Source organism: Panthera tigris, chromosome B1 (genome assembly GCF_018350195.1).
Source record: "Panthera tigris isolate Pti1 chromosome B1, P.tigris_Pti1_mat1.1, whole genome shotgun sequence".
Taxonomy (NCBI): domain Eukaryota; kingdom Metazoa; phylum Chordata; class Mammalia; order Carnivora; family Felidae; genus Panthera; species Panthera tigris.
Genome location: NC_056663.1, coordinates 29,969,095 through 29,992,271, shown reverse-complemented (window position 1 = coordinate 29,992,271; position 23,177 = coordinate 29,969,095). Strand labels below are relative to the sequence as shown.

Sequence of the window (23,177 nt, the reverse complement as noted above, 5' to 3'; positions counted from 1 at the left end):
AAAAAGTGTTCCTGAAGTCAATCAACTCTTACGTCTCTAGGAACTGAGGGCACATAACTATCTGGGCTGCTTGTCTGGCTCTCAGTTGATAGTATTTTGAATCAACTATTTCTTCTTTTATATGTGAGCTTTGTTTCCACAATTAAATTGCCAGCTCTTGAGGGCAGGTGCTACGTCTGTCTGGATTTGCCTTGAATCTTTTGCACACAGCACAGTTTAATTACATAGGAGATAACGATTTGCTGGTAGCAAAAAGTAAAATTTTGTTGTCCTAGGATTAGGTTAAGAGAAGGAAGTAAAGAAAGATGGAAAAGAAAATACAAAACTGGAACGTGCCATCAATCACATTTGTTTCATTCTTCCCTATTTCTCCTAACCCTGCAAAATCTTGTCTCGGTCCAAATTGGAAGAACGCATTTTAAGTGTTTGAGTAGACAATATTTGTAAACCAAATGTAAACTAAATGAGGACAGGGATTTTTGTTCATTTTGTCCATCGTTGTATCCACAGTGCCTAGAACACTGGCAGGCACATAGTAGGTACTCAAGAAATATTTGCTGACTAGATACAAAAGACTGAAATGAGAATCTCTCATTGAACCCCCAAAGAACCACTTCAAGCAATAACTAACATCATCAAATGGTTGAGCATGGAGAAGGTTTAAGAATATTCTGGCCTAATCTCTTTACAAATGCAGAAAATGAGGCAACAGAGAAAGGAGAATCTAGGTCTCCTAACTCTTGGCTCAGTTCACTGATTTATTTTTCCCTTTTGCATAAAAAAGCTAATGGAATAAAGAAACAGGATTCTTATGTAATTGCCTTCCAGCGGCAACACTGGCCTGTGAAGACCTAAGCCAGTACAGGGAGAATAATGTGTTGGATGCTAGGAAAAAGAAAAGAACAAAAGTGGGGAGGTTATTTTGGAGACAGGATTCAAGCTTCTCATGTAATCCGAATCAATGAGGTTTTGTGGTTCCTAGTGACATTTTGCTCTATTATTTTCCTATTTGACAATAGCACAGTGTAAAAGATTGGCGTCAATGAGAGGATTTCATTTGTAAACAGAGAGGCTGCTTTCCTTGAAGGCAAGAACAAGGCTGTTTACTCTTGTTTTGCTCCTTGTTATCTTGCTCAAAAAAGAGAGGGTGATGGGAGCTCTAGATAGGCAGCCAAATGGTTTCTCCTTCAATGAGAGAATGTGTTTGGAAATTTTCTAGAATTGGAAACAATGAACTCCTACTTACAAGGGAGGAGAGTAAAAAGTGCACAGGTTACCCACTCTAGAAGACAGCGTGTAAAACGTTACTGAGATTAGGGCCTATTGAAATCTCGTTAGGTTACTTGGGTAACTTTCACATCCCATCACAATTTAAAAAGTAGGCAGAACAAAATAATCCAGGTCTATAACAAACCCAAGGTAAACTAACTCAGAAAAAGATGGAGGTTGGGGTGTGTGGGTGACTCAGTTGTTTAAACATCCGACTTATGCTCAGACATGGTCTCATGGTTCGTGAATTTAAGCTCTGCATTGGGCTCTCTGCTGTCCGCATAGAGCCCACTTCAGACCCTCTGTCCCTCTCTCTGTGCTGCTCCCCTGCTCGTGCTCACTCACTCTCTCTCTCTCTCTCTCTCTCCCTCAAAAATAAATAATTAACTCTCTCTCTCTCTCTCTCTCTCTCTACACACACACACACACACACACACACACACACACATATAGTCTTCCTATATTTTGAGACTCAGTGACCCTCTTACATTGACAACTATCATTTTTTTTCTTACCCCGAAAAGATACCATATTTGAATGACTCGTTTGGGAAAAGGAGAATCAAAGGTCAATAATGTACTTGCTTTAATCTAGCCCAAAATTACCACAGACATTTCAACAGAAAGATGTTACTCAGGATCCCAGAGCTTGGTCAACAGAACAAACTGAAATAGCAATGCTACAGACCAGACTTCAAACCTTGCATTGGTCCCGCCAGGAGACAGATACCAGTGAGGCTTCACCTGAGCCATGAGCTGGTTAGTAGTCTCTTTTACCTCTGAGCTAAGGAATCACTTCTAACCTTCACTTTTGTTACTGGTGCATTCATTGTATTTACTATTGGTCATTGGCATTACTTGTTTGTACTTGTGACATCACTTACAGTTTACAATGCGCTTCATATACGTCTCCCACTGTGGGCTAAAACAGAGTGGGCCTCCTTATTTCAATTTTCTAAATGAGGAAAGTAAGCAGAGCACCTGGTTGGTAAATAGTTGACTTCTAATCTAGAAGTCTCTTTTCTACCCCTCACTGTCCCTATGTACCACAGCTGAGTCTCTAGATTGATACTGTGTGACGGACCAGTCCATCACCAGATGGTGCCTGAAGCAACATATGTGGCTTAGTGAAAAGGATCAGAGTCTAACTCCTGACTTAGTAATGGACTCTCTGCCACCTTGGACAAATCACTCAACTTATGCTTCTTCATTTATGAAATGAGAGATTTACACCAGCACGGTGGTTTCCTTATCTGTGTATGACAATCACCTGAAAGGACTTTAGTAAGATATAGATTCCTGGGTTCTACTTCGGCCTCCTGAATCTGTAGCTGGGACCTAGACATCTATATGTTTCAGTGTTTTTCAGAACCTCAGAAGAAGCCATTTGGGCGATCACGAGTCACTAGGATCCTGTCAGCTCAAACCTTCTGTTATTTTGGCTTTACTATCCATTAGGTAGTAGTATATAAAGGCTTTAAAAGTCACAAAAAAAGGGGGCAACTCATCAGCCCAAGAAGAGGAGGAAGTCAGGAAGGAACATTTAAGCTAAACTTAAAGAATAGTTTTGTCATTTACACAAGAGGGAAGCAGAGACATCTCACAGCAAGTCTGGGGAAAATTAAGGAGTATGATTTGACTGAAGGATGTGCTCTATCCAAGGGAATGACTGGAATAAAATGGAAAAGGACACTGATATGTAAGATGAATATTTAACAATGAGTTTGGGTCGGATCATAGGGTGCTGTCATGCACATCTTTATCTGGAAGCTATCTTCTCCCCCTCTCTCCTCCCCTGCCGCATGTCCTAGCCATCCATACTAGAAAAACAAAAACAAACAAACAATAAAAAAACTCACCACCACTAACTGAAAAACAGAAACAAATCACATCTGGTTCAGCCTGTAGGCAATGACGATAGAAACCTCATTTGAAACAACTTCAGGTTTTCTTTTAACGAGAAATTTTTGTTTTAGAACATTGAGTATAATCTTAAGAACAACAGACAGCTTTCCTTGGCAAAACTGTAAAGAGAGAGAGAGAGAGAGAGAGAGAGAGAGAGAGAGAGAGAAAGCTGGCAGTCACATCTATCTATCTGACTCTGATTTATGGCTCCAGAGATAGTCTCAGTTCCAGTCTTAAAGGATAAGCCCACTGTTTCCTTATAATGGCTCAGACAAAAATGATAAAGACTGTCTCCACTTGGATACTTCATAATGCTAAATCTCAGTGTGCTAAATTCATAGGTGGGAAGAAGAAGAGGTAGGAGCAAGTTTTTGTCACGTTACTTCTTTCTACCTATGGCTAGGTAGCCCTCTGGTGGTTACCTTCAGTGATGAGTCTAGAAAAAAAAACCTGTTTACCTATTCCTTGTCCCTGCCCCCATTCTGAGTTTATTTATTTTTTTCTTTTAAATATATAAACCCTTTCATTCCATCCACATAAGCTTCCTGAGGACAGGGTGTTTGTCTTTTGCTCATTTACTGCTAAATTTCCAGTGACTAGAACAGTGTGTGGGACGATTCAACGAGTATTTGTTGAATGAATCAATGTAATTCACAACCCGGAGTTCTTTTTCCTACCATTGTAAAGAGAGTTCCGTTGGTTTACAGACCTAGGTTTTCAGGTCAGGCTGGGAGCACCCTGCAACCTAAGTCTATTCCTTGGTAGTCTGCTATAAAAAACTTAGATGGTAAATATGAATATTATTACAAATAAGTCAGTTAAAATCTTGAGTTGCATTTACCCAAGTGGATTTGTAAAACTTCATCTTATCCCCCAAGCGGACAGGCCCTCCCAGCAGTGAGACATCTGTGGATTGGTGAGAGGACAGGCAATTGGATCACTCTGGCATTGTATCTCATGTTTCTTCAGAACCACCACTTTTTCAGCTCAAGGTGTTTCTTTAGACAAAATGTAAGCTCTGTTGCTATGGAAGGCACTGTCTTCTCAACTCGTATCCAAATAAGTACAATCATATGTTGGCTTTATACAGGTTGCATCATTTATACAGCTAGGAAAAATGAATTGTAAACTATTATAAAAGTGTTAACCATCATAATTATCTCCTCCCCAACAGACCCATCTTTCTGTTCTATTTGTTTCTTCTGGCAGAATAGCAGTCTGCCACCTACTACCTTTGTTACCTTGGCAAGCTCTCTGCCCCCTTGAAACTTGCATTTTCATGTGTAATAATGGAAATGATAATACGTACTTCACAGGGCTGTGTGAAGATTAAATTGGTAATTCATGTAAACCTTCTAGAGTGGTATCTTAAGAATTATAGGAACATATAGTTTACAGTTATTATAATTGTTATCATCCCATCCATGCCATTCATAATCTAAAAGTGAAAACACTGCATAAGAGTTTGAACCTTCTCTGGGGCGCCTAGGTGGCTCAGTTGGTTAAGTGTCCGACTTTGGCTCAGGTCATGAAAAATGACCTCTTGGTTCATGGGTTCGAGCCCCGCGTCAGGCTCTGTGCTCACAGCTTGGAGCCTGGAGCCTGCTTCGGATTCTGTATCTCCCCCTCTCTCTCTCTGCCTCTCCCCAGCTCATGCTTTGTCTCTCTCTCTCTCATAAATAAATAAACATTAAAAATAATTAAAAAAAAAGAGTTTGAACCTTCTCTGGGTTTTTTCACTTTTAGAACACTTTTCATGTTTAGGTGTGTATATTTTGTCAAATAAGTTCAAGTGCATTGGTTCTATTTACTCTGGGCTTTAAATCATTACTATATCAATTTTTAATTATAAAGTGCATTTCAATAATGTTAAAGAAATTGTTCTTTGTTCATATTTTGTATAACTCTGAGTCAAAATTTGAAAGGCCAAATCTATAACATTTTCTTGATTATTATTGGTTATTTATGGATATATATAGCCATAGCTGATTATAATTGTAAATATTTGTTTACATGTCCATCTTGATATTTTGTTTTATCATTGGTAACTTAGAAATTTTTATTTGGAGGTTAAATATAATTTTGAAAGCTAGTCTGGGTCTCAAGTATTGATTCCCAGTCTCCTGGATACAGCTGTATGTAACTAAATGCAAGAATTATTTTAAAAGATAACCTAAATTGTTTAATTCACTATCAAATATTTATTGAGGACTATTTGGTGCCAGGCCTTGTCTCAGTGCGGAGAATGTCCCAGTGAAAAAATACATAGCTGCCCTCATAAAGTTCATATTTCAGACAATAAACCAACATACAACCAAACCAACAAACACAGATGGTGACAAACACTCTAGAGAGAGGATGAATGAGGGGCTACTTGAGATTAGGGGCTTTGTTTTTCTGAGTAGAAGATATTTGCATGGAATGACAAGAAAGATCTAGCCTTGCAAGGATCAGGGGAAGAGTATTCCAGGTAGAGAGTTAATGCAGAGGTCCCACACTGGAAATGAACTGCTTGTTATATTCAAGAAATAGAAGGAGGCCAATGAGATTAGAGTTAGAAGACCACTCTGATGCCCAGGCAAGATATGATGGTACCTTTTACTTGGGTGATAAAATAGAATGTGGATAAAAATGAATAGACTTGGGGTATTATGGAGGCAACCAGGAATACTGGTCAATGTAATATGGTGGTGAAGAAGTAAAGAAAAATAACTCCCAGATTTTTGGTTTGAGGTTCTTGGTAGTGCTGTTTACTCAGAAGTAGGATACTGGGAGAGGTGACCTGGATTGGAGGGCAGAAATCAAGGACTCCACTTTGTAGTATAAAATTTGAGAGATCTCTTGGATATATAAGTAGGGGTGTCAAGATGGCAGTTGGGGAGTCAAGTCTGAAGTTCAGGGAAGAGGTCAAGGTTGAGAGTCATAGACATGTAGGTCACATACATAGCTGCGGGACAGGAGGGGTCACCTAGAGAGATGTGTAGAAAAAAGAGTTGTAGAAACACTCCACATTTATCCACCAGGCAGAGAAGGAAGAATTAGTAAAAGGGTTCCAAAAGAAGATCTAGTAAGAGATGATATGGCAAAATAAGAAAGCGTCTCAAGCAGGAGAAAATGGTCAACTATGTTAAATACTGCTCAGACACACAGCACAACAAGAACAGAGAAGTGACTGTTTGCATTTGGCAATGTGAAAATAAGAGTGAAAAGGTAAGAATGGAGTCATATCAGGAATGGATTGGGGTGGAGAAGTGAAGGTGACGACAAATAACTTTTTAAAAATTTTGGCCATGAAAGGGAGCAGAGCCACTGAGAGTGGCGGTGAATCAGGGGAGGTGCTATAAGATCATAATGTTTGTGCCCCCTCCGCCCCAGTTCATAAGTTGGAGCCTAATGTCCAATGTGATGTGATGGTATTAGGAGGTAGGACCTTGGGGAGGTGATTAGGTGATGAGGGTGGAGTTCGCATGAATGAGGTTAGTACCCTCATAAAAGAAACCATGGACAGCTCTCTACCTCCTTGTATCATGTGAGGACACAGTAAGAAAGTGCCAGCTAAGAGGATGTAGGCTGTCACCAGACACCACATCTGTGGGCATCTTGACCTTGGATTTCCCAACCTCCAGAACTGTTGAAAGTAAATTTCTGTTGTTCATAAGCCACACAGTCTATGGCTTTGTATAGCAGCCCGAATGGAGTAAGACAGATGTGGTTTTGTTTTGTTTTGTTTTGTTTTGTTTTGTTTTGTTTTTATTTTTTAGGATATGAGATAGTGGAATATGCTCACACAATCCTGGGCAAGCCATTTTCCTTCCCATAGACTGAATTTCCCTCATCTGTAAAGGTCCACTGATATCTTACAGTGATATGGGTCTACGTTAATCTTACAGGGAGAATTTAATTCAGAGTGTTATGCATGAAAGGATCTGACACAATGAATGACATCAAGTAGGAGCTCAGTAAATGCAGAACCAAAATTTGATAAATCAATCATGACCAAATAAGTGCTCCTGGTAGGGGGATTTTCCAGTAGTCTTTTTGGCACATCTCTTATTTATTTTGACTGATTCTTTCAAAATGCCAATGTGCCACCAATTTACCAGCTGTGACCACAAAGTAATTTTATTCTCTTGCTATTGAGATAGGAAAAATAGACCAAATTCATGAATATAACACAATTTTATCCAGGAAAACATGGACTAAGGCCTAATAGAAAAGCAGTTTGTGATTTTCACCATGTGCAGGTCTGCATATCTCAGAGTAGTATCTTACAGAAGAGTCAAGTGGTTTTAAGTCATTTCCACTCTTCAATTGATTAATTATTTTATAGTCTCTTTTCCTTTATAGAAAAATACGTCAAGAAGAACTTTAAAATGTTTGGATATCTATATATCTGTATCTATATCTATATCTATATCTATATCTATATCTATATCTATATCTATATATCTTAAACACTGAGAACAAACTGAGGGTTGCTGGTGGTGTCCCGTGGGGGATGAGCTAAATGGGTGGTAGGCATTAAGGAGGGCACTTGTTGGGATGAACACTAGGCGTCGTATGTAAGTGATGAATCACTAAATTCTACTCCTGCACCAACACTACACTGTCTGTTAACTAACTTGAATTAAAATTAAAAACAAATATATATATATATATATATATATATATATATATATATATATGTAAAATTACATGACTACCACACACACAAAAAATGTTGGATATTTTATTTATCTTTGATTGGCTTTTTGACCCAGTAGATGTAGATGACAGATGGCCATATGCTAAATTATAAAGGAGTAATGATATGTTCTCAACTATTGAAACTCATCAAAATCTGTATTTAAACACGCCTTCAAGAATTGGGGTAAACAGGAAAAATTTCCTGCATGTGAAAATATTCTCACATCGTATGAAATGGAAATATGGTTTGCTTCTTTTTCATGTGAGCTTTATTTATTTAAATAAATATTTAAATAAATATTTAAATAAAGATTTTTTTTTTTCAGAGAGAGAGACAGAGCACGAGCAGGGAAGGGGAAAAGAGAGAGAGGGAAACACAGAATCTGAAGCAGGCTCCAGGCTCTGAGCTCTCAGCATAGAGCCTGATGCGGGGCTCGAACCCACAAACCGTGAAATCGTGACCTGAGCTGAAAACAACAGTCAGATGCTTATCCAGCTAAGCCACCCAATCACCCCAGTATAATGGCCTTTAATCTGGACCTCTACCTCCAACTCAAGTTCCAGAGCCTATTCCAATTCCAATTCCAGAACTTATTTGGAGTGTTCATTTTAAAATACAAATTTGATTCTATTACTTGAGTAATTAATTCACTCACTAGTTCAGCAAGTCTCTAAATTTGGTTCTATATGTTATGACAATGGGAAGTGCAGCAGTGACCAAAATCAGACACAGTTTAGAAGTAACTTCAAGAGAAGATTAGTTTGTATTTTTCTCCGAAAGAGTGGCTTGGTATTAGCCATGATTAACTAATATTTCTAGGCAGACTCTCTAATGATACTATTTTGGTAAGTATATTGCTTTAGATATTGGGTGGAGCTGGGGAGGAGGGAAGACGGGAAACGAACATTTTAAAGCTATTTCACGCTGGGGAGCATATTGGGAAGTCAAGTTCCTCTGTGGCTTTTCCATACTTACAGAAGGTGACTACAAATTCCTACTTGGAAAAAATTCCAAGTCAAACCATTTTGCTTTAAAGCACTGTGGATCCAATTGATGATTTGCTTTAGTGCAATTACAAATCTAAAGCTGATTCCTGAAAAAAAAAATCTAGATATTTTATAGGTATCCCTAAGGGCCATAAGGATCACTTCTGTGCAGAGGCAAAAAGGTCTTACACTCAGGTAAAAGTATCTTAACTATTTACGTTCCTTAATTGTCATCCAGTCTCCAAAGCACATAGAACATTTCTCACTCAGTAACAGAAAACACCAGTTCTTGATGGAGACTAGAATCTTAACATATTTTTTATTCAGCCCTTATTAGCAGTTTGGATAAATGAGGGGAAAAGGGTGGACACGGAGAAGACATCAAAATTATATGGGGAATCTAAAAAAACAAAACAAATGAGCAAGCAAAAAAAAAAAAAAAAAGACTGAAAAAGGAGAACAAGTGATAGTTGCCAGAGGGGAGGAGAGTGAGGAGATGGGCAAAGTATGTGAAAGGGGTAAAATGGTACAAACTACTAGTTATGAAATCAATAGGTCACAGAAATGAGAAGCACAGCATAGGGAATATATTCAATAATAGTGGAACAATGTCTTATGGTGAAAGATGGTGACCACACTTATCCAGGTGACCATTAAGTAATAAATAGAATTGCCCAATCACTATGTTGTACACCTGAAATTAATATAACACTGTAATGTCAACTATACTTCAATAATGAATTCAAAACACTTTGAATTAAAAAGATGTCATAAAGTGTCCTCTTGAAGCTCTAACCCTGGATGACACTGGAACTGTAGAACATTGCATACGCCCTGTACGCTGGGCAAATCTTTGCAGAATTGCTTTAACTCGATTTTGCTTTAATGTTATGCCCTTGGCTTTTATTCAAGGTTTAAACTAGAAACGATCACATGAAATTCACTTCTGCATTTACTGTAAAAGTGTGGTTAAGGGCAGTGTCCATTACATCACTCAATATATGCTATTAAGTTCTATACGAGACTATTCTTTCAAAATTAATTTTAGGAAATAAAATGGGCTCCTTGATCAACTGATATTCTGATTCCTTTCCAATAATGAAAGATGTATTCTTTAGGATTTTTTTTTTCTGCTTTAAGTGGCAGAGCCCTACTCAGACTTACTAATCAAAGAAGGAGATTTACTCACTCTCATTGCTGGGAAGGACCCTTGGGTCATGGAGAGAATCTAAGAGCTGCAGAAACCAGGCTTCAGGCTACAGGGACAGGAGCCAGGACTCAGCACACAGGACTTGTTCTCTCTTCATTGACCTGTCTTCTGTGTTTACTTTCATTTCCTGCCACTGGAGACAGGCCTGCTCCTCAGGGCAAGGAAGATGGCCAACAGCTGCTCTCCATTCATATTTTTCCAGCTCAGCATCTTCGGTGGGAAATAAACTCCCCCCCCCCCCCCCCGAAGTCTGTGTATCACCCCCTGGGAAGATTCTCATTGATGCTGGCTCTCAGTGGTCAGAATCCCACCTCTGGATAATCACAGTGTCAAGGTGGTGGGGTACTACACAAAAAAGGAAGGTGATGGGGTATGATGATTGGCAGCCCCAGGCAGAGGGTGGAAAAGAAGCTCTCCAAAGGAAAAACAGCACTGTTAACAGAAGAAGAGCATGAGAAAACATGCAGGGTAGACAAAAGACCACAGCCAGAGCCATCTGTGAAAAGAGCTAGTGAAATATAATTTGTTTTCCTTTTTGCTCTGAGTACTAGGTAGCTTATAGGAAAACATGAAGCCCACACCAGAAATTAATTACATTGATCTTCCAGCTTGGATCCGTTTTACCTCTAATTTTAGTTTTCTATTTTATTTTATGGCTTTATTAGTTGATCTGTTCTTGGAAGCTTTTAAATGTCCTTGTAATGAGAAATAAAGGAAAGAATTTCAACAAACCGTTGTGTTTGTCTCACCAAATAATTTCTTACGTTAGTTTGCTGAATATTAAGATGCTAATTTGAAAGCAGAAGTACCTTATTCTTGAAAACAAAGAGAAGAATAAAGCTCAGAGTAGGGTGGCAGGTGTGTTAAAAAGGGAAGGGAAGAGTAAGTAAATGTTTGCCTTAAGGACTGACGGGGTTGCTGTTGAACAGGACCAGGCTGTGATGGCCTCGTGCTTGTGGTAGAGACTTCCTCACAAGGAAAGAGGAAGTTCTTCCTTGATAGAGTGTAAACACTTCCTAACAGAAGGAGACAAACATGTAAGGAGAAAATAAAATATAGGCAAGTGTTTTCTTTATGAACCGCAATTGAAGAATTCCCTGAGACAAGATTTCTAGGCGAGGGAGTTCAGAGGCAGTTGACGGAGTCACCTGACCCTGCGGCTGAAGGTCTGACCTTCCCAGGAGACTCCTCTCATCACTGGCTTACCCCGACCTAGTGTTTCCACCTTCAGAACTCTGGCCCGGGCACGGGTGACACCTTTTCTCCTAATCTTAACTGAAACAGACATCAATTTCCAGATAACTTTCATAACAACTACATTAAAAAAAAAAAAGAATACTATTATCAAATAATCAACTACAGTTTTTCAAGAGATACCTGTCCTTCCATCCTTCCTCCTAACTCCAGGCCTGTCTCTTGAATTTGCTTTGGAACACAGGGGAGTATGTGTCTGACAATCCTTCTTCTTCTTCTTCTTAACGTTTATTTATTTTGAGAGAGAGAGTGAGAGCACAAGTGGTGGACAGGCAGAGAGAAGGAGAGACAGAATCCTAAGCAGGCGTGGCACCATCACTGTAGAGCCTGATGCGGGGCTCAAACCCATAAACTGTGAGATCATGAACTGAGCCAAGATCAGGAGTGGGTCGCTCAACCGACTGAGCCACCCAGGTGCTCCGGGGTCTGATGGCATCCCTGGGCGGAGGCAAAAACTCTCATTCCAACCCTGCCTCACAGCAAGGGTTCTGTTGTTGAGATCCAGGCTCCAGTCTCCCTGAAGATCTGGGGGTGCTTAACCCTCCTGAAGACACCCTGTTCTCCACTTCCCCTCCATTACATAGCCCCACCTAGTCACTTACTAGCTTTGCCTGAGGGCCTATGATCAAACAATATGTCAGCCATAGGACACACGTCATTTCTATCCCCAAGAACCGTATCCATTCTCTCACTAGGGTTATTTTCTTACAAGGACAGTGAAATTCGAGGAAAATTACTAAGTATAAAGAAGGCCCTCTGGGTGGGCTGTTAGGAAGCAGAAGTGGGGAATCATTCATTTTATTCGGCTTTATTATGTTTTCCAAAAGATTTCGGTCATTTATTTGCCATGCCTCAAACAACAGCTGGGACCTAAATTGTCGCCATGTTCTTTGCATAACCTACATACCTAATACAACAGAGAGAGGTACTAGAGAAGGGGAATTCTGAAACTCTTGGATCTCCTGAAAATATTTTCTCTCCTTCCTCTCCTGGAGGCTCCATGTTGATACTCTCTATTCATTGTGTGATGTGGTTAATGTAGAATAACATTGTTTTGTGAGAAGGAGCAGTTGAGAGCAAGCAAGCTGAGGGATTTGAGAGCAAAGGCTCAGATCACAGTATCCGGTCTTCTTCTTCTTCTTCTTTTTTTTTTAAAGCTGTTTACTGCCAGCCCCTGGAAAGCGACAGGACTTGTGATAGGCACTTGGGAAAATGAGTATTTCTTACTGTTTCCAGTGAAATGAGCCTATTCTATTCTGTATAAGGTTTATACTCAACTTGTCATCCATAAAATGAGAGGCTCAGACTGGCTGATCCCCAACTTGTGAAGTTCTGGCCTTCTCTTCAGTCTTTGGCTTTACTTTATTTAAAAAAAACAAAAACAAAAACAACAGCAAAAAAACCCCCACCAAACTGTTCATATTACAGCAACAATAACAGAACTTTAAAATGAGAGGAAAATGTTACACATAATCTCACAATATCAAACATATTTTTCTTCGAAGGTTTTTTGTTCTTGTCTACATGCAGTTATAATAATTACATATTTGAAGACACAGAAGTGATTTAATTACAGATCCTTTGTCTTAGAAGCATTTTCCATGCTTTTCTAAAATACTGTAATTTTCAGTGTTGCATCCCATTAAATTAGCATACATTGAATTATTTAATATTATCTCCATGTCAGCCATTTGGCTCTTATTCTTCTCCCCTGTAGATGTGCTGAAATGACACATTGGCCACACAACTTTTAAAAAATATATTTTGAGTTATTTCCTTCAGATGCATCTCTAAGAGCTGGGTCACTGGATAAATGGATGTGCATGTTTTACGGCTCTCCTATCTTGTTGCCAAATTGCCCTTCCCATGGGCCAAGCAAATTTACACTGTCAAAATCAAGAGGTGAAAATACCCGTTTCACCATGTCATTGCCATATGGGTGCATTTTAGCGCTTTGCTCTTTTGAAGGATATATGGCCTTTAAAAAAAAAAATCAGCTGCCTAGCAAAGATGATTTTGATTTTTGTTGTTTTGTTTTTCTTTGCCTTCTCCCCCCCCTCCTCTGCCCTTCTCCCCACTTTCTTTGAATCAAGTGATAGTTTTTACCCTAACATCTGTGCTACCCTGACATGTACCCTGAGGGCTTATCGCTGCTTGTCACCTACTCACAGAGATTAATTTCTCCTTCAGATGTTTGTCCTTCAGCTTCCTTCTTGAAAAAAAAAAAAAAAAAAAAAGCCTCAGGATGTAGTGGTCTGCTACCCCTGAAAATGATCCAGCACAGAGACGGCTGTCACTTGCCTCCCCCTCCTCTCTACACTTGTGGTTCCAGGGGACAGGCTTCTTTTTTTTTTTTTTTTTTTTTTTTTTTTTTTTTTTTTTTTTTTTTTTTTTTTGCTTCTGGTCCCTGCTGACACCTGACCTTTCCCAGTAGAAACGATGCAAATGACACCAGGATTTGAGCGACTGAAACTTCAGTTCTGGCAGCAGATAATCCACATGGCCATGAGGCAGTCTGTCTTGCTGTTCTACTAGGAAGTGAAAGTGGAAAGAATTTGCATTCTCTCCAAATTCACATGTAAATGAGGATGAGAATGGTGAGCTCTAGTTCCCCTACATTTAATTATTTTTAATTTTTTTAAAAAATGTTTATTTTTGAGACAGAGACAGAGCCCGAGTGAGGGAGGGCAGAGAGAGAAGGAGACACAGAATCCGAAGTAGGCTTCAGGCTCCAAGCTGTCCGCATAGAGCCTGATGTGGGGCTTAAACTCATGAACCGTAAGATCATGACCCAAGCCAAAGTCGGACGCTTAACCGACTGAGCCACCCAGGCAGCCCTGTTGAGCCCTTCTTTTAAAAATGATCCTAGGGGCGCCTGGGTGGCTTAGTCGGTTAAGCGGCCGACTTCGGCTCAGGTCATGATCTCGCGGTCTGTGAGTTCAAGCCCCGCGTCGGGCTCTGTGCTGACAGCTCGGAGCCTGGAGCCTGTTTCGGATTCTGTGTCTCCCTCTCTCTCTGACCCTCCCCCGTTCATGCTCTGTCTCTCTCTGTCTCAAAAATAAATAAAACGTTAAAAAAAATTTTTTTTAAAAAAATAAAAATGATCCTAGTAGGGGAAGAAATCCTTGTCATGTAAAACTGAGTGTCTGAAGACCACTCAGTCATAGAATGCTGGCATTGGAAGCCTCATTATGGCATCTCTGCCTGATGTCCATCCAACGTTTGCTTGGCCAATTTGAATATGAGGAATCTCACTACTCCACAAAACATTCCGTGTCATTGTTGGCAGTGTTTATTATTTTAGGTAATGATGGTATGCAATAACACACCGATAATATTTACTTACGTCGAACAAACAAAAATGTAAGTAGAACACTTCACGGCTCTTAGATCTTCCTTTTTTAATCCTTTTGTAAGGCAGTCATTCAAATTATTAAAGATAAACATCATGTTCTCAGGTCTGCAAAATACCACTTGCTCTCGTATCACTCCATCTGCTACCAATAATGTTTGGATATATTACCTGCTACTTAATTTTTTTCCCATTCTCAAATGTGTGTCATTATTTGTGTAGAATATGTGTTTTAAATGTGTATTAGTCTGCTCTGAACTTCTCCTAAAAATGTTTTCACCTGATCTTTGGCTTTCTCTTCTATACCTCCCTTGACTTTCAAGCTCACTTAGGAGCTCACGTAGGAAAAGAAACGAGATCATACTGACATCAACAAAAATGCCTAAAAAATATTCCCATTCACCAGAGCAAGCTGACGCTTTTATCCATTGTCTGCCAACCCACGTCGGTCTTTCTCCCCTTCACTGATCCATGGTCCTTTTTTCTTCTTTTCTCTGAACGAGAACTTTTCAATCTCTCTCATCTTTCATGTCATTTTACCTCTTGCTCCCTACTCTCTGTGTCTACGCTTCTGTCATTTGTCCCCTGCTCTGGGGTCAGAGCCCTTCAGGTCTGTCTGTTAAAGTGCATCTTTGTAATCTTTACTTCTTTCCTGAGTGTTAAAACGTGCCATACTTTTTCATTGTCCTATTCCGATATGTTGCAAACACAAACTTGTATTATTTTAATGCCAGAAAACCACTTCTATGGGGAAATCTGAAATTCCACTGGGAAAGAAAGTAGAGGGGGACACATTTTAATTAACAGTGCCACTGTACCAGCATTTGTTAAATAAAGAGTTATCTTGAAATTTGAAAATATGCAGACAACCTGTGGCTTTAATAAATTAGATCTCACATCATCTTCCTTCCCAAAAGGGCAGATGTGAGCACTTCTCTCTCAAGATGCCCTCAAGGCCCCTTAGCATACTAGGGAGAGAGTCAAGACATAGCACAGCACCTCAGCAACTCAGCCCCTTGACTGGCTTCCAAGCGAGAATCTTCTTCCTTTAAGTACCTATCCTCAGACAACAGTATCACAGTGACTTTCTAAAGTAGGATTGTTCTTTATAAATTTTGGCAAAAGCACAGGAAGATGCCGACAGATATGCCATGGGGCAAACATGGTAAAAAATTTGAGACCTTGAGTGCTGGCCAGAAGCTTTCTTTCTCATCCGGGTTCTGCCTCCCCCACACCTCACAATGAATGGGAGGGAGAAAGTCGCCTCATGGCAAGGGAAAAAGAGAGAGAGAGAACATCGTTCTCAAAAAGAAAAACCAAAACCAAAGCCTGAAGAAACTGGTGGTGAGGGCATGGCCCCACGTCAATGGAAACTCTAACTGCACTTTTTAAGGAGGAAGGGCTTGATCAATTGCTTTTGGGGAACACTGTCAGTCTGTCAAAAATAGCATATGACATGATAGAGTAACCAATGGAAAAAGGACGGAAGAGTTTACTGGGCTTTGTTTGCATATGGATCTCACATACGCATGTTACAAGTGTATATAGAAGAGACTAAAACACACAAACACCTTAACACCGGTTATCTCTGGGTGCAGTGTGAAGTGATTTTAGTATCTTCCACACCTTTCCACAGTTTTCAGATTTTCTTATTTTTATTTTTGATGCTTACTTATTTTTGAGAGAGAGAGAGAGAGAGAGAGAGAGAGAGAGAGAGAGAGGAGGGGCAGAGAGAAAGGGAGACACAGAATCCAAAGCAGGCTCCAGGCTTGAGCTGTCCACACAAAGCCTGACATGGGGCTTGAACCCACGAACTGCAAGATCATGACCTGAGCTGAAGTCAGACACTTAACCGACTGAGCCACCCAGGCACTCCTACAGTTTTAGATTTTCTAAAGTAAGTCTGTTCTATTTTTATAGCTAAAATTATGTTTTGATGAAAGTGGAAGGGTGGTGAATGAAACCTGTCATATGGCAGGAAACAAGCCTTGATTTAGCATCTACTGAGGCAGGAAGAATGACAGGAAGTAGTATTCAGGAAATACAAAATTGGCACCTCAGAGCGGGGAAGTACTTTGCAGCAAATCCTCTCTAACCCCCTAAATTAGTAGCTGAGAAAGTGAATAGAGGTACTTTTAACACGGGGGATATTAAGTCCAGTCTCTCTTCACTACTCTGAAGTCATTAAGGTAACCTGTAAAAATGACTCTGAACTAATATAATTAAACATTTCCATTTTTCCCCCTGTAAGTATTTCTAAATGTTTTCAAAAAAATGTCTCCTAGGCCCATAACTGTATTCTGACACTCTAATCTATTCAGTAAGAGTCAAATGCATACAATCCTGAAAAATCAGAGTTTTGAGGAGAAGCTGGCCCTCTCCGATGTTAAAAAAAATGTATAAAGCTATAGTAACTAAAACAGTGTGGTACAAACATAACCAGAAACAACAATGGAATCACATGGAGAGTTTTATAAAAGACCTACCTATGAAAAAGAATATGGTATATGATAAATGTGCCATGGCGTATCAGTGGGAACAAAGGATTCATTTAATAAATGCTATTGAAGGAATTAAGTAGCTTCTACACCAGGGGTAAGCAAACTAGAGCCCGAGGACCAAATCCTGCCAGCTCCCTGTTGTACACAAGCTTTATTGGAACCTAGCCACGCCCATGTGGCTGCTTTTTCACTGTAATGGCAATGCTAAGTAGCAAACCTCAAGACTATTGCCTAGGAAGGCCCAAAGATTTTCTACTCTGCCATTTACAGAAAAGTTTGCTGACTCATGAGCTGAACGAATAAAACACTGAAAATCCACCTAATTCTTATACCTAAATAAATTCCAGACGGGTCCAGTATCAGAATAAAAAAAACCCCACAAAAGTACAAGAATTCATTATTTCAGAGGTTTTTTTTTTTCCCCTAAATAATATTGGAATGGAAAAGGCCATATGTGACAAATACAAGCATAAATATTAAATAAATGATGCAAGTCAAAAAAATCCAAATGAAGACAAGAGGCAAGCGGCAAGCAAAAGAAAGTGTATGAGATGCATCATCACCAAATCGGCTAATACTCCCAATCTCTCTGAAAACTCCCTCTAATCAATAGGAAAGAGGCTATCTATCAAATAGAAAATGAACCAAGGATATGAACAGGCAGTGCAAAGGAAAGAAAACACATTTGTCTCTTCAACATGTGGAAAGAAGGTCAAAATTTCACAGTAAGAGGAATACAAATTGAAATGGCTGCAAGATGCCGTTTGCCACTTATCAGTTGGTCAAACATGGGAAGTTTGATAACCGGCAACACAGGAAGGGGCACGCTCATGGAGGAAAAGTTGGTACAACTTTAAAGGGGGCAATCTAGCCTTATCTATCAAAATGTAAAACGCAGATGGAGACCTCGCCATCCCAAGGCTGAGAATTTCTTCCATAAATATACTAATTCACAGTGAAGGAAAGTCACAAGTACAAAGATCTCCATTGCAGTATTGCTTGCAATAGCAAAAGAGTGAAAACCGTCCAGGGGGCTACCAGTACCATACAGGACATTACAGTATATCCAAATATGGAAATGCCGTGGAGCTCTAAAAACAATGAAAGACTATGTTACGTATGGCTTGGAAAAATCTCTAAGATGTTTTGTTAAGTTAAAAAAAATAAAAATAAATAAATAAAATAAAAACCAAAAAAACAAGATGCAGAAGAAGGGATTTGGTGTCTTAATGTTAGCATTAGAAAAGAAGTATATGTGTATTTTATCTTGCAAATGCATAGATTATCTCAGGAAAGATATAAAACATTAGAAACAAATATGCGAAATTTGGCACATATATACAATGGAATATTATTTAGCCTTAAAAAGGAAAGAAATCCCGACACATGTTACAACGTGGATAAACTTTAAGGACATTTTATAAAGTAAAATGCCACAGAAAGACAAAAACTGTATGATTCCACTTACATGAGATACTCACAGTAGTCAAGAATCATAGAGACAGAACGTAGAATGGAGGTTGCCAGGGGTTGAGGAGGAGAAAGAATGAGAAGTTATTGTTTAATGGGTATAAAGTTTCATTTATACCCTGAGCCTGAGTGGCTCAGTCAGTTAAGTGTCTGACTCTTGATTTGGGCTCACAGTTTGTGAGATCAAGCCCCGCATCAGGCTCTTCACTCTCAGTGCAGGATTCGCTCTCTCCTTCTCTCTCTGGGAACTAAAGAAAGGGGTAAGAGGGGACTTTTCATAGTCTATGTTTTTGTACTTTTGCATTTTATACAAGTGGCATGAATTAACTATTTTATATTTTAAAGTTTATTCTGTCAATCATTCTGTGTACACATATATGTATATGTGTGTACTGCATGATCACAATTACATCTTAAAACACCACCACAGGGGCACCAGGGTGGCACTCTTAGTTGAGCCTCAGACTCTTGGTTTTGGCTCTGGTCATGATCACAGGGTTGTGGGATCGAGCCCTGCATCAGGCTCTGCACTGAGCATGAAGCCTACTTAAGATTCTCTCTCTGTCTCTCTCTCTCTCCCATTCTGTCCCTCTCCCCACTCCTTGTGTGCTCTCTCTCTATCTAAATAAAACAAACCAAACCAAAATGAAAACAAAACAAAACCCACCACACAGCCACACACTAAAAAGACCAGTCAAAAGTATGCCAAAGTGTTGATCGCACTTGGCATTGGTTAGTGACATTATAGGTGTTTTTTGTTCCATTAAAAAAAAATTGATGTTTATAGTAAAATTCACCCTTTTTAGTGTGCAGCTCTCATAAAATATAGAAAAATCCCATAACTCCTCATAATTTCCTCATTCCCTTTTGTAGACAACCCCGTCCCTCACCCAGCTCCTGGCAATCATTGATTTATATTCTATTACAGGTTATTTTTTTTAATATTTTTTATACCTTTGAGGTCTGTATTTGTGGACTAATTTGAAGGGCTCATGAGTTGCTTTTGATGGAAAAAAATACTCATTTGTCAAAAAACAGAAATAACCTTTCAAGAAAGGAGGAGAGGGAAGAGAGGGACAAAGATGGACAGGCACAGAGAAGAAGAAAGATCTTTTTTTCAATAATTTAGTAAAATGCTATGCTGCTCTTGCTCCAATAAAGGGCTCTATGGCCAGTTGGAATGCTATGTTACCACTGAGGGTGAGTTATTATAAAACCTGTCCATCCATGAAAAGACTTAGACTAGCCACGTGGAGCACTGTGCTCCCACTACATAATTTATACCAGTATTCCAAGTTTGATGACCCCTGCAGAGTGGAAGGAAATTCTTCAGGGGGTGAGTTACAAGAAGCCCTTCTATTTGTGTACCGATCGATGCATTTTGGTTCACTTACACAGCTGTCATCTCAAGGGATGCCCACAGCATCATGGGGAAGAGGGCAAGGCATGTATTGTTCTGCTGGTTTGAGAGGCACAGGAAGCGGGTCCTGAGAGGCCGGGTGTTGATGTAAGTCTCACCTCTGCTGCTCTTAACCAGGCATCGTTTTTCAGCTTGCGATGAGACTTTGAGAAACGTCTTTAAATGTGGAAAGAGTGTGGAGATTGAGACAAGGAGGCATATGCTTGTGAGGGGCCAAGAGGCATACGGATGGCCAGGATTCATTCAGGCTGATGGACGGAAGAATTAGCAGCGTGGGCAGAGTTGACCACACAACCCTGCACGCAAGGGCTGGCACAGGGCAAGTACGGTCCTTGACTGGTCCAATGAGGGCCCCTCAGCCGTGGTTAGAGACCCACTGGGCTTCCTCCTCTGGAAAGCAGGGCTCTGGGCTCCCAACGTCCTCACGAGCGTCTGTCCCACGTGAAGTGGTTTTGCTGTCTCAAAAGGAGTTAAATTCATGGTGCAATCATCTGTGGTTTTTCACTAGACCTTCCATGACATCTGTACAACTTCTGCTCCATAAACTGCATCTTTTCAAGTATTTTGCAACCTCTTTTGCTTTGTAATCTGAGAGTGTTTACTTGGCACAAGATTGTGAAAAGTTCCACTCTTCTTTTGGAGAGACTCTTTCCTTCAGATTTATCATAGCAGAAAAGGAAACTGAAAAGATTGTGAGTGTCTTGGGAGCCTCATGGTACATCCAGGATGTATTCCACATGTACGATGCGGTAGCATCACCAGATAAAGAACATTAGGGCTGAAGTACTACAAAGAACATTGCAAATACTAGATAATGACATTTAATGCCCAAAGCCTTAAAAAATAAAGCAACAAAACCCGCTAGATAGCACTTTTCTCCACTACAGTGCATATTCTGTGTAAGTCATGGACATGAAAATGTAAAGAATCTATCTGTGCCGTTGAATAAATAATGTTCAGTAAATATTTATTAGGCGGTATTTACTGTGTGCTAAATGGAAATAGACACAACAGAGATGATGTCTACTCTCACCGAGTTTATAATCCATCAGAGAGATTAATCAAATACTTGAGTAATTACTTAATAGCAATGGTGATGGGGACTATGAGCCACAGGGAGCTGAGAACCATATGCGAGGGAGGGTTCTGTAGTCAAAAACACTAGCAACCTGTAGTGGGCTAGAATGGGGGACACTAACCAAATCTGGAAGGGGGGTGTCGCCAGCGCAGACATCCCCAAGAAAGTGACGTTTGAGCTGATTGATGTCTGCAGGGTGAGTCGGAGATGGCTTGGTGACAGGGAGTCAGATATACCTTGGGCATGGAGACCTGCCTATGTGCAGTGGGGGTTGGGGTTGGGAATGGCTTGGTGCGTAAGCAGAGCTGTGGGCAAGAGGAAGCTGGAGAGGTAGGTATTGGTGAGATCATGCAGGGCCTTGGAGGCCATGTTAAGATTTTGGTTTTGGATTTCACCCCAAGACAAGTAGAAAACCACTCACAGGTTGTAAGCCCTGAAAGAGGATGAATGGCAGTGATCATCTCAGGCTTAGTTAAGGAAAAGTCCTCAATCACTTTGGTAAAATACCCGAGTAAGCCCAAATGATCTTTATGGCCAGGGCTGGATTAAAAGGAGGGGCAGTCACACAGTTTCGGAGGATGCCCCTCCATAGGATGCATACAAATCACTGGGAATGGGATGGATGTGAAACTAACGTTCCCAAGAGTCCCTTCATGAAACGGGCTGTATGTGACCAGAAGCGGTGGAGGCTTGATACCCCTATAATATACATGAGCCCGATAACACAAGGCTGCCCTGCTTCCTGCACAGCCTAGGAAGGAAGTGGCTTATGGGTGCCTGGACGCTTTCCATTTGGTTCAATGGGATATGCAAGTTCGTGGCAAGAGGAGCTTCTTGCCACCAGTGGTCATCCTTTTCCAGCCCTTCACTCGCTACACTCAGCTTCCCTGCTTAAGAAATGCCAGACACACATGTGATAATAGCATTCTGAAGTGGCACCATGCTGTTTGCCTGTTCAAGGTGTGGACACCTCTCCGAAATAAAGACAGGTGAACAGCAGTGAGTCCTTGGCCCCTTGGCAGCGATGGAGAAGAGGGAGAGTAATCAGATTCTACATCCGAAGAGCCCCTTATAATACAGCATGTGCTTTATGTATATCAACTACCTTGGCCCTCACAGTAGGTATGTATTAGTCTGTCATGTGCATAAGGACATTGAAGCTCAGGAGAGTCGAGTTCATTTTTTAAGGTCATACGTCTGGTAGCAGAGCTGGGAGTCCCTGAAAGGAAGTTTGGTGTATTTAGTTCTTGCATATGTCACAGAGGTACCAAGGGCCAGCCCTACGCCCAAATCACCAGTCAAAACCTCATGTGTTGGGCACTTAGGCTCTGTTTTCCACACCAACTATATGGAACTGGAGGCAGGCTGATCATGTCATTAACTGCTGACTCCTCAGGGATAGGTGAGGGAACCGGGGACAATGTTAGAAGAGACCCTGAACCTTGCTGGAGGCAGACAATGGGACAGCGGCACAAAGGAGCACCGTGACTCAGGTTTTGTGGGGTGTGGCATGCATACCATCTCCAGAATTATGAAGAACACAACGCTGTACATATAAATTATAAGGGACAAAAGTGAGTATTAAAAGAAAAAAAGAAATTCCACCAATGACAAAATTTTAAAAGCTGACAAGACCACAAATGTGACAAAATTCAGAGAAACAACATGATCTTTTTATTAACTAAATGCCTGATGACCTTTATCATACTTTTCTCCCAACTTTTTCCATCTGAATATTTTTTGATTGCCTCTTCCTCTGACAATGATTCTGTAATTTTTTTTTCTATAGAGAACATTGAAAGAGAGTCAGTCTTTAACATGGTTGATTGAAATCTGTTCATTTTTAATTGTTAATAAAGAAGATTTTTCAACTTTACAACTTATTTTGACAATGTCCTGCAAATGTTTATGATTTTAAATTTCAGGGGAAAAAAACCTCTATTATATTTTCTGCCTTAGTTGTTACAGAGACACTCAGAGTTTATGGTACTATCAATGGTTTGTGCCCTACAAGCATCAGGACTCTGATAAATTCAGTTTCTTGTG

The 23,177-nt window shown here is 40.1% G+C and overlaps 1 protein-coding gene across 2 annotated transcripts in view; it reads right to left on the bottom strand.

Annotated features, from left to right (window-relative positions):
- Positions 1-23,177, bottom strand: part of NRG1 (neuregulin 1) — a 1,098,681-nt gene that overhangs the window by 360,771 nt on the left and 714,733 nt on the right. The gene's annotated exons all lie outside the window — the stretch shown is intronic.